At 39.3% G+C, this 12,372-nt stretch overlaps 1 protein-coding gene across 3 annotated transcripts in view; it reads right to left on the bottom strand.

Moving 5' to 3' along the window:
* The window catches only part of DISP1 (dispatched RND transporter family member 1), a 221,481-nt gene that overhangs the window by 74,421 nt on the left and 134,688 nt on the right, over positions 1-12,372 (bottom strand). Inside the window, exon 1 of one of the 3 annotated variants that reach the window (XM_019976339.2) lies at positions 8-12,367. The exons of the other annotated variants lie outside the window; for them this stretch is intronic. The gene's annotated coding sequence lies outside the window, so the exon portion shown is untranslated. Of the gene's footprint in view, positions 1-7; positions 12,368-12,372 lie in introns of those variants that run through there. 3 annotated transcript variants of the gene reach the window in all.

Raw genomic sequence — 12,372 nt, 5'->3', positions numbered from 1 at the left:
GTATTACCTTTCTGTTAAGAGAAGCAGCGTTCCTGGTTTGGTTTGGTCTGCAAGTGACTGCAGTAGCAACAGCCGACAGTGGCCGCAGGAACACGGCACAGCAGAGGGCGACCACAGAGTCGCAGAAGCAGCTCCTCGGAGCGGCAGGACAGACCCAATGACAAGCACACGCAGATTGCTTTGAATTAGGCATGTTAGGGGCTGGAACTTTCCGAGTTTGCTCTCCTATAGGACAGGAGAGGTTTTCTCCTACTTAACCCCTGGGGGCAAGGTCTCCGTAATGGTAACAGCTGGCATACAGAGGGGCTTGATCTGAGCACAAGGTCAGCAAGCCAGGATATGAAGCTGACATGTAATTTCTAGCCTTTTCCTGCTTCTACAGGGAAATTGCACGAAGGACTGTTTTTAGTTATAACTTCCTTTGATCTTTTGGACTTAAAGTTACTTAGTAGATTAAAGCCATGTTAGCTGACATTATTTGCTTGCTTAGCCTAACTTAAGTGTTGCAGATTCAGTTTTCTGACACATAGGGCTACTGCATTTAAACTAACACAAATAAACACCAATCGTGTTTATTTCCAAGTTCCGGGGATTCTTGTGTTCTTTCACAAATGGCTCTTGAGACTCTGCTTTTAAGGCAGAAAGTTCATAGTTTTTCAAAGAGGCAGCCTTCTTTATTAAAAAAGAAAGTATTATTTAAAGCAGTTTTAAGTGTTTCCTCTTCAATTGTCCTTAACAAAAACAGTTAAATGAATTTGACACTGCTTTTTATAAATTTGTGGTCCTATTGATGCCAGTATTTAAAATTCCACAGTCACAACATAAAAAGCTTACAAATACCTTCAAATAAATGCTTTAAAATTACCTATGACAGCTACTGGCAAATAAGTGATAATTTACTGAATCCATGAAATCTAACTTTTTATGACTTTAATAAAAATGTGTAAACAACTCTTACAACGGGCTGTATTGATAGCAATTTCAAAGTTAAGGAAGGTAATACAAGCAGTCAAAGGAAAAAATAGATGAAATTGGGCTTCATGAAAATAAAAAACTTTTATATATTGAAGAACATTATCAAGAAAGTGAAAAAACCTTTTGAATGGGAGAAAATATTTGCAAACTGCATATCTACGGGGCTAGTAATTATAATATATAAAACTTACAACTCAACAATAAAAAGACAAATAATCTAATTTAAAAACAGGCAAAGTTTTAGAATAGAGACTTTTCTAAAGAAAATATACAGATGGCTAATATGCACATAAAAGGATGCTCAGCATCACTAGTTATTAAGGAAATGCAAATTAAAACCACAATGAGAGACCACTTGACAGCCACAAGGATACCAGGGCTTCCCTGGTGGCTCAGAGGTAAAGAATCTGCATGCAACGGAGGAGCCACAGGAGACTCAGGTTTGATCCCTGGATCAGGAAGATCCCCTGGCGGAGGGCACGGCAACCTACTTCAGTATCCTTGCCTGGAGAATCTCAAGGATAGAGGAAGCTGAGTCGCAAAGAGTTGGACACAAAGTGACTTACCACAAGATAGCTATGGTCAAAAAAAGCGAGGAAGGAATAAGGGAGGGAGGGAAGAAAGGAAGGGAGGGAAGGAAGAAGAGTGGGAAGGAAGGAAGGGGAGAGGAAAGGAAGGAAGGGAGAAGGGAAGGAGGGAGAGAAGAAGAGTTGGCAAGGAAAAACTGGAGTGTCATACAACATTGGTGGGAATGTAAAACAGTATTTACAGCCACTATGGAAAACAGTCCAGCAGTTTCTCAAAAAATAAACATAGAGTTACCATATGACACAGCAATTTCACTCCCAGGTAGAGTTGATCCTTATTATTTGTGGATTCCATATTTGCAAATATGCCTACATGCTAAAATTTGTTTGTAATCCCCAAATAATCTTCATGGTGTTTCTTAGTCCTTCAACGTGATCACACACAAAATAGGGGGAAATTTGAGTCCTCTAACAGACACGACTGAGCTACCTCCCTTTCACTTTTCACTTTCATGCATTGGAGAAGGAAATGGCAACCCACTCCAGTGCTCTTGTCTGGAGAATCCCAGGGACGGGGGAGCCTGGTGGGCTGCCATCCATGGGGTCGCACAGAATCGGACACAACTGAAGCGACTTAGCAGCAGCAGCACTCAAGTCCCAGGCGAGGTTCAGCAAGGTGACACACTGCCTTCTCGTTTCAGCTCTCACACTGAAAACAAGTGTTCCTTTTGCAGTCTGTTCTGGTGCCACGTTTTTCAAATTTTCATGCCTTTTGTTGGCAATTTCACTGTTTAAAATGGTCCTGAAGTGTCATGTACAGTGCTGTCTGGAGTTTCAAAGCTCAAGAAGGCTGTGATGTGCCTTATAGAGAAAATACATGTGCTCAAAAAGCTTTATTTAGGAGTGAGTTATAGTGCTGCTGGATATGAGCTCAGTGTTAATGAGTTAACAATAGATATTAGACACATGCTCAGTTATGTTCAACTCTTTGCAACCCCACAGACTGTTGCCCACCAGGCTCCTCTGCCATGGAATTTTCCAGGCAAGAAACACTGGAGTGGGTTGCCATTTTCTGCCCTAGGGGATCCTCCTGACCCAAGGATCGAACCCATGTCTCTTGTGTCTCCTGCATTGTCAGGCGGATTCTTTATCAACTGCACCACTGAGGAAGCCCCATATATTTGGTAAGATATCTTTAAACAGAAACACAAAACAAGGGCATGTACTGATTGGATGTCACAAATGTGACCAGAGGCTTGAAGGAACCTAAGCCTGTTTTTACCTGCAGAGAAGTGACTTAGTATGCATTAATGCAGTGTTTGCAGAGACTTTAAAGAATATAACTACCACAAATAAGGTGAATCAACTGTATATACCCAGGAGAACTGAAAAGTTATGTTCATGAAAGAACTCATAACTAATGTTCACAGTAGCATTATTCACAACAACTAAGGCATCAGCTCAATTCAAATGTCCATCAGGTGCTCCATGGATGAACAAAATGTAGTGCATGTATACAATGGAATACTGTTAGCCATAAGGAGGAATAAAAGCACTGATACATATTACAACCTGGGTGAACCTTGCAAACACTATGCAAAGTGAAAGCCACACACAAAAGGTCACATATCATATGACTCCATTTACATGAAATCTCCAGAACAGTCAAATCCATAGAGATAAAATGTATCTATAGATTAGTGGTTGCCAGGGGCTGGGGGGCAGAGACAGAGGACAGAGGGAGTGACTGCTAACAGGTATTGAGTTTCTTTCGGGGTGATAGAAATGTTCTAGAATTAGGCAGTGCTGATGGTTTCGTAACTTTGTAAATACACTAAAACTCACTGAATTGTACACTTTAAAATAGTGAATTTTATGATATGTGGATTTTACCTTGATAGAAAAATGCTTGTGTACATGCTAAGTTGTTTCAGTCATGACCCCATGACCCCCATGGGGTCTTTGTGACCCCATGGACTGCAGCCCACCAGGCTCCTCTGTTTATGAGATTCTCCAGGCAAGAATTCTGGCATGGGTTGCCATTTCCTCCTCCAGGGGATCTTCCTGACCCAGGGATCGAACCCACATTTCTTATGTCTCCTGCATTGATTGGCGAGTTCTTTACCACTAGTGCCACCTGGGAAGTTCCTGATAGAAAAATAAGAAAGGTATAAAATTCTAGTCATTAGACTAGTGGTTCTCAAACCTGAGTGTGCACCAGAATCTTCTAGAAAGTTTGGGAGAAGGCAGAGGGCAACAGCTCATTCCCAAAGATTCTGATTCTGAGGATCTGGGATGGGGCCTGAGAATTTGCTTTTCTGAAAGACCACAGGTGATGCTGACTCTGCTGGTATGAAACCCACATTTTGAAAACCAGTGTGTTAAAGACAACGTATAAGCTTCTGGAGGGCAGGAAAGGTTAACTTTCACCTCTGTATCTTCTAAATTTCCCTTAAAAAGAGCCAATCTTGGGGAAGAAAGAGAGGGAGGGAGGGATAAGAAATATTTAATGAAGTAAATATATTGAAAGAGTCAGTCCTTGCAAACTTATGGTATGCTGACTTCATGCCTTATGTATTGCAAAGGCTGTTAACACCTAAAAATCTACCCCAGAGAATTAAAGAATTAAAATCCAAATCAAAACTACAATGAGGTATCACCTCACACTGGTCAGAACAGCCATCATAAAAACATCTACAAACAATAAATGCCAGAGAGGATATGGAAAAAAGGGAACCCTCTTGCACTGTTGGTAGGAATGTAAATTGATACAGCCACCATGGAGATTTCTTTAAAGACTAGGAATAAAACTACCATATGACTCAGCAATCCCACTACTGGGCATATACCCTGAGAAAACCATAACATGTACCCCAATATTGATTGCAGCACTATTGATAATAGCTAGGGCATGGAAGCAACCTAGATGTCCACTGACAGATAAATGGGTAAAGAAACTGTGGTACATATATACAAAAGAATATTACTCAGCCACAAAAAGGAATGAATTGGAGTAAGTTCTAGTGAGGTTGATGAACTCACAGCCTGTTATACAGTGAAGTAAATCAGAACAAGAAAAAACAAATATTGTAGATAATGCATAAATATGGAATCTAGAAAAGTGATACTGATGAGCCTACTTGTAGGGCAGAAATAGAGATGCAGACATAAAGAACAGACTTGTGGACACAGCTGGGCAAGGACAGGGTGGGACAAACCGAGAGAGTATCACTGAGATATACACATTACCTTGTGTACAACAGATAGCTAGTGCGCAGCTGCTGTGTAACCCAAGGAGCTCAGCCGCGTGCTCTGTGACAGCCTAGAGGGGCAGCACAGGGTTGGGCGATGGGAGGGAGGTCCAAGAGGGAAGGAGTATATGTATACTTATGGCTGATTCGCAGTGTTGTATGGCAGAAACCAACACAACATTGTAAAGCAATTATCCTCTAATTAAAAATTGAAAATGAAGGTATTTAATCATTCTTTGGTCATCTGAATAGTACTTTGGTTTAGTTTAGTAAAAAAGCTAACCCCATTTCACTATGCTCATCGTTCCAAGAGATGTAAACAAAGGTTCTAGAGTGTGGATCCCATAAATTACTCCAGGAAACCTCTGAACTTAGTTAAGGTGTCACAGAAACCAAAGACTTGAACTCCCAACGCATAAATATGTAAACTCTTATTTCTGCTTTTACCAAAGGCACTGATTTGTACATTTAATCACTTTATTTTACAATGGTCTATGTTCTATTGTATGACATCCCTTATATGTGAATTTTAAAAGAAATGATGCAAATACGCTTACGAAACAGAAACAGATTCACAGTCTTAGAGAGTGAACTTATGGTTGTCAGGGGTAGTTAGGGAGTTTGGGATAGACATATACACACTGCTATATTTAAAATGGATAACCAACAAGGACCTACTGTGTAGCACAAGAACTCTGCTCAATGCTATGTGCCAGCTTGGATGGAGAGGACTTTGGGGCATTATGGATTTGGTATATGTATGGCTGGGTCCCTTTGCTGTTCACCTGAAACTATTACAGCATTGTTACCTGGCTATACCCCAATTCAAAGTAAAAAGTTTTTTAAAAAATGGGTCTGTGTTGAAGGAAACCCAAAAAAAGAGGGGATCTATGTAAATGTATAGCTGATTCACTTTGCTGTACAGTAGAAACTAGCTGAACACTGTAAAGCAACTATACTTCAGTGAAAGTTAATTTTTAAAAATGGGTCTACATTAAAATACAGTTACAATTTAAAGTACACTTCTTATACTGTCATGTGAAATACATTATTTTATAAATAATAATCAGGATTATTTCCAATCGGTTTGTATGTTTCTCAACATATTAGAATGAAAAAGAAAACACTAGTAACCTTACAAAATTCTGATGTTTTCTGAAAACAAAATCCTAGTTTTTCTCAGATCACATTACTTAGGTATCTTTCTTCATTACTAGGAAGATAGAACAGCACAGGAGAGGGACAGAGAGACAAGAACTGGCCAGAGAGGCACAACAGGTGGTACTTTTTAAAAAGTGAAAAAAAAAACACCCACTGGGTAACAAACTCTTTCACATCTGAACTCAGTCCAAAATGTGATTCCAGATGTTGTTATATTTATTGACATTTAAAAGTCCCACCTATTAATCTTTGTGTGTGTGTTAAACTTCAAAATAGCTGGCTGTGAATAAACTGTGATCTAAGGTAGATGGTAGCGTTCTGCTTCAGCCAGATTTCTATTTCAGTATGGTCAGGTCAATAGCTTTGTAACTGGAAAGTACAAGTTCAGAAAAGTAATGACAAGAAAGTTCTTCAGATAGCATCCCACCTTGTATTTTAGTGTTTTTAGAGTACAGACTGTTGGGTACACGAAAGACTTCAGCCCGGAACATTACGCTGCTCAAGTCAGAGTCAGAACTGGGAACTCAGTGGGGTCCTGAGGTGCACCGACAGCTCTGCCACTCACCAGCTCTGTACCCATGAACTAGTCACCTGATCCAGAGCTTAGGACCTCCTATTTATAAAGTCAATGGGGGCTTCCCCAGTGGCTTAGAAGGTAAAGAACCTGCCTGCAATGCAGGAGACTTAGGTTCGATCCCTGGGTCGGGAAGACCCCCTGGAGAAGGGAAAGCAACCCACTCCAGTATTTTTGCCTGGAGAAAATCTATGGACAGAGGAGCCTGGTGGGCAACAGTCCATGGGGTCGCAAAGAGTCGGGCATGACTGAGCAACCAACATGTTCACTTTCATACCTTAGATGAAATAATCTCACAGGTCCCTCCTGACTATGAATTCAGTTTTTATGAATTTGCATATCACTCAAATGGATAAAATGAACCACAGTTTTACTATTCAAATTTGGATTAAGAAAAAAACCTATACCGTCAAAGTTGAATCAGTGAGTTTGGAGTAAAGACCATAAAGTAAGCAAATTGGAGCAGAAACAAAATAACCGTGATGCTAAAATTCCTTTCCATCAAGATGGAAATATGTACATCAGTCTTACATATTCCTCTCACCTGATAATTCACATTTAAATATCTTACACCTTCTTTTCACATCTTATTTCCTGTTGAAAACACTATCTTCAAAAACTACAATGCTTACAAATGAAAATGTGATGACCCCTCTAAGGAACCTGAGGGTGAACCTCTTCACCCTTCTTTCGCTCTTCACTCCAGCCCTCGAGTCCTTACCAAGGCCTGTTTTAGTTTCCCTTGCTTTGCACTTCCTTGATTCAGATTTTATGGTCAGCATTTATTTACTTTACAAGCCTTCTACTGTGCTGGCCCTTCGAAGGTCTCCCCTCAACTTGCTTTCCCACTATCTTTTCTTCCTTCCAGGTTTGGGAATGCTACTGAAAAAAGTCATTAGACAGGAAGGTGGAGACCTAAACCAAATGCAGACTCACCTCTGGAGGTTTCCCTGAGCTGCTGAGATTCATCTCATCTATCACAGATTCTTCACTGAAATCCCCACAGGGACTGCTGGAAATCTTTCCCATGCTCCCTATCTTAAGGTCCTCTGTGAAAAATGCTATCTATTTTATGAAAAAGAAAGTACCATGAGTGCCTGAAAGTATTATCATCTCTACCTCACACTTCTTCTGGAACTCATCCCTTATCTCTCACAATGTCCATGCCTCTTTCCTAAATTAACTACTTACATACTAGGTCTGTGCTACCCAATGTGGTAGCCAGTAGCCACATGTGCTACTTATATTTAAATTAATTAAAATCAAATGCAATTAAAATGTTCATGCTTCGAGTGCACTTGCCGCATTTTCACGTGCTCAGGGCTGCACGCAGCTCATGGCTTTTGCACTGGACAGAGAAGGGAGAGAAGATGCCCATCACTGCAAAGGCTCACTGAACAGCTCTCCTCTAGATCCACATGCTCCAGATTGCTATGTTTCTTTAACCTGTCTCACCCTCCCTCCCCAAGTCCATCTACAACTTTTTTTTTCCCCTCAGAAACTTCTTTATTTCCTTAGAAAAAAAATATTTAGTTTTTCCCACAGCCTAACCAAGTCATTCCTTGTCTTGGCCTGCTGGTGTTCAGGTCTCTCTCTTCTTTTCCTTTCACTGCCAGGCAATTCTCAAAGCCTCACTTCCTCTCATTCCTTAACTTCTAACAATCTTGCGTGAGTGCATGCTCAGTCACTTCAGCTGTGTCTGACTCTTTGTGACCCCATGGACTGTAGCCCACCAGGCTCCTCTGTCCTGGGATTCTCCAGAATACTGGAGTGGGTTGCCACGCCCTCCTCCAGGGATCAAACCCAGGTCGCCTGCATTGCAGCTGATTCTTTTCTCCACTAAACCACCTGGGAAGCCCAAGTGAAAGTCACTTAGCAGGGTCTGACTCTTTGCGACCCCATGGACTGTAGCCCACCAGGCTTCTCTGTCCATGTAATTCTCTAGGCAAGAATACTCGAGTGGGTTGCCATTCCCTTCTCCAGGGGATCTTCCCGACCCAGGGATGGAACCATGTCTCTTGCATCTGCTGCACTGCAGACAGATTCTTTACCGTCTGAGCCACTAGGGAAGCCCCTAACAATCTTACTCACCATCTAATAGAACTGTTTCTTCAGAAACAAAATTCCTTTCTCAATACTCATTTTCTTTACATGTCTTCATTTCCCAACCCCGCTGGCAATCTCCTTTTCTCCTTGCTCAGTTTCCACCATTCTAACACTCACGACTTCTTTAACATCTATTCCATTTTCTTAGCAGATCCTCTGAACTCTCTTATTTTAATTCTTAGGCACTGTCCAAGCCTTCTGTCACTTGTCCTTTCTGTTCTATGCTTCCTGCCTATGTCATCCCATTCAACTTCTTTTCTAAGTTCCATTTTTGCAATGTTTGCTATCTAAGGACATTTCAATATATATGTCCTGTCAACAGTTCAAACTCAGTAATGTCCACTACAAATTATCTTATCATCTTCAAACAGCTTCTTGATTTTCCTAATTCTATTTACTCAGTCACTTAAGCCCCAAATTTTAACTTAAATATTTATTCATTGAACACCTAACCTGTACCTTTGACCTTTATACCACTATCTACTCTTATTTATTTGTTCTCAAGATCTAGCCATTGTCACATAAACCCTCCTTTCCTCTCCATTTCCTCTCCTACCTTCTATGTACTGTGCCCTGGAATTATTGCAACAGCCTACTTGTTTAGGCACTCAGTCATGTCCAACTCTTTGTGACCCCATGGACTGTAGCCCGCCAAGCTCCTCTGTCCATGGGATTTCCCAGGCAAGAATACTGGAGTGGGCTGCCATCTTCTTTTCCAGGGAATCTTCCTGGATCAGGGACCGAAACCTCATCTCCTACACCCCAGGTGGATTCTTTACCACTGAGCCACTAGAGAAACCTGCAACAGCTTACCAGACGTGATCTAATCTATGGTACCCTAAAATTCCAATCTAAGCAACACAGAACTTTTAGATTTCTCACCGTAACAGATAGATCTGATCAAGATGCTCCTCGGTACAGAAAACACTAATGGCTCCTGCGCGCACTAAGGAAAGTTCAAACATGCTACTTAGCTGGCAATATCTGGGTCCTTGCCCTTCCTATTCAGTGCCCTTGTCAGACAGAATGTGCTTTAGTCCAAAGAAAGTGGCACACAACCGCTCAGTGCTTATGCTCTTCCTTCTGTTTGCAGTGCTTTTTGTTCACACTTCCAACTTCCACCATCCCATCCATTCTTTACAACACATGACAAATAACATATCTTCCATGAAGCCTTCTGTGCTTGCCTAAGACAGGAATTCTTTCATCCTCTTCTAAGTTACATGACCCTGAGAGCGCTCTTATGGCACTCAACACGTGTTAACTTTTTCTCATGGTCATTTGTATCCCTCTCTTACCCTCTTTACCTACACATAGCAGCACAAGCTCTATTATTATAATTTTTACATACTTCAGAAAGATCTAGTAGCTAGCAAGTACTTGACAGATACTTACTGAAGAAGTGATTTTTTTAATTTGTTTTTACAATGTGTTACTATTACCACTATCATTTATTAAACAGAATAAATGTACCTTTGGAATGTAGTCTGCAAAGTAAAACTCAGTACACAAAATCCTATTTTTCCTGCTGATTTATATGAGCCCCAAGGACCACGTCCACTGAGGTTGTAGGAAAGAAACAATAGCCAAGATTCAATATATTTTAATATGATTGCGACATGCTGCACTGTTCTCTACTTTTAAACTCTGAGTACTAAACTTCTGCTAAATACTCAGAGATGTCAGTAACTGGCTTCTCACCCTGTTCTCCAAACCAGTAGAGGTCACTCCAGAAGCTAAGATGCAAGCTTATTCCTGGACAAGTTTTAAATTTCTTTTTGTCTTGTTTCTAAGGTAAGATTCTCCTTGGCATTAGCAAAAAGTATTTTTAAGGAATGAAAATAAATGAGTTTTCCCCCGCAGCGAGCCATTCAATTTAATGAACAGTAGACTTTCTGTTTAACTGCCGACTGATCTTACTGTAGCAAATACAACTTCTGTGATAAAATGCCTTGGAAACAAGCATTAATTAATCTGAGAAATCTTTGTATTCATTACGTCCTTTGCTTAATTGGATTAGAAACTAGGTAATCATATGCATTTTCTCAACAATCCAGAGAGCATTTTGGTCATCCAGAATGAAATTTACTTATCAATCCATACACTACCAAAATTTTTAATGAAGATCAGAAGCTGGAAAATATATCTTAAGCAAAAAGCACAGAGATTAATAACTTTCAGAGAAAATGTAGGTCTTTGTTCTGTGAAGAAAAAATATCTTACTACGCAATACAAAAAAAAATTGGCAAACATTTCAGCTCTCCTAAGATAAAAAAAAATTACTATTAAAAAGAACTTTTTAAATGTGAAAAATAACTCAAGCAGGTTAGTTTATTGTAGGTTTCACGTTGGTATTCTGGTCAATATCTTGTCTTGACATGAGCAGCATAAACAGCATGCTGCCTGAGAGCCTTTCTCCCACACAAGGCATAAAGAATGTTTCATATTTTACAGGAGGAGAGAAGGCTCAGATTTGATAGTTTTATATAAAAAACAAGCTGGATCATTTCAGCCATAACAAAATAACGAGACTGCAGATCATCTGAGAATATAATCTTGTGATGTGTGATGATTTAGAAGCAAAGCACAGAGCAGTCACGGGCTCTGGAGAGGTTCCAAAATATTTCTGGTTTGCAATATAGGATTTCAAAATAAGATATTTTACTTTTACCACAGATGCCCCTAACATGAAATATACTCCTAGAATGAAGATTAGTGTGTCTTAACTATAATCTAATTAGAACATTATTATAATGGTTACAGCTGTATTGTTACTAAACCTGAAGTGAATCTAAAAATGAATGCAGTATGCATATGTTAGGAAGAATTATGACCAATAAACTGAAATTTTTCTGTAAGTTAGACTTCTAATATTGATGGAGAACATGACACTAACTTTCCTTATGTCATGAAATAAAAATACAGGAAAGTTAATTTTCCAAAAGTCAGAGTTTATTGGAAAATATGCGTCACTTGCGTACAAATACCTATCGTCGTTATGAAAGGCTTTGATCAAGTACCACTATGACACACTGCATTCTCTGATATAAAATGAAATTGTACGGGAGAAAGTAAATGAAAATTCTAATCCTATTTTATTTACTTATACTATTTGTAACATGTGGCAATATTATTTTTGGCAAGGAAAGAACCCTAAACTACCCAAACTCTAAAACAGAAGATATTTATTATGGTTAGATATTTCACAAAAGTAGCAGGAGTTGTTTCATACGATGAAAGCACACACATTAGTTATTCACTTCAAGCAGTTCAAAATTATGAAACTCAGGCTATGTGTGGCTTCAAAAAGTCATCTACATGAAATAAAATTCTGTGAGATGACTAAAAATATTAGAAATAATGTAATAACAAGTGGGAAAGGAGTAAGAATACTTATTTCTATAAGACTGTAAGAATATGAGACATATACTAGAATACTAAAATACTCCATATAGCAGTGCAGTCAGATTCAAAATATAGATGTGGCTGAAAGAACACATTTGTAAATGGGTTATATTAGAATCTAGAATTAGTTACTATGGACAATAAAAGGTTATCTCTTTTTCCCATGTTATTTTTTATTTCTAGTATTATTAACGTGCATAACATCTACAGTGTTTTGTAACATATACACCAACACTGATGTAAGTACTGAAAGGTAATTCATCTTGTAAACAGACAAGGTAAATTTACAGTATCAATAAATATAGTAATGTAGGAAAATGTATTTTCCTCATGATTTTTCTTAATAATATTTTCTTTTCTCTAGCTGACTTTA

This window comes from Bos indicus, chromosome 16 (genome assembly GCF_029378745.1).
Source record: "Bos indicus isolate NIAB-ARS_2022 breed Sahiwal x Tharparkar chromosome 16, NIAB-ARS_B.indTharparkar_mat_pri_1.0, whole genome shotgun sequence".
In the NCBI taxonomy this organism is placed as follows: Eukaryota; Metazoa; Chordata; class Mammalia; order Artiodactyla; family Bovidae; genus Bos; species Bos indicus.
The sequence above is the reverse complement of the archived record's forward strand: the minus strand, read 5'-3'. Positions and strand labels throughout refer to the sequence as shown.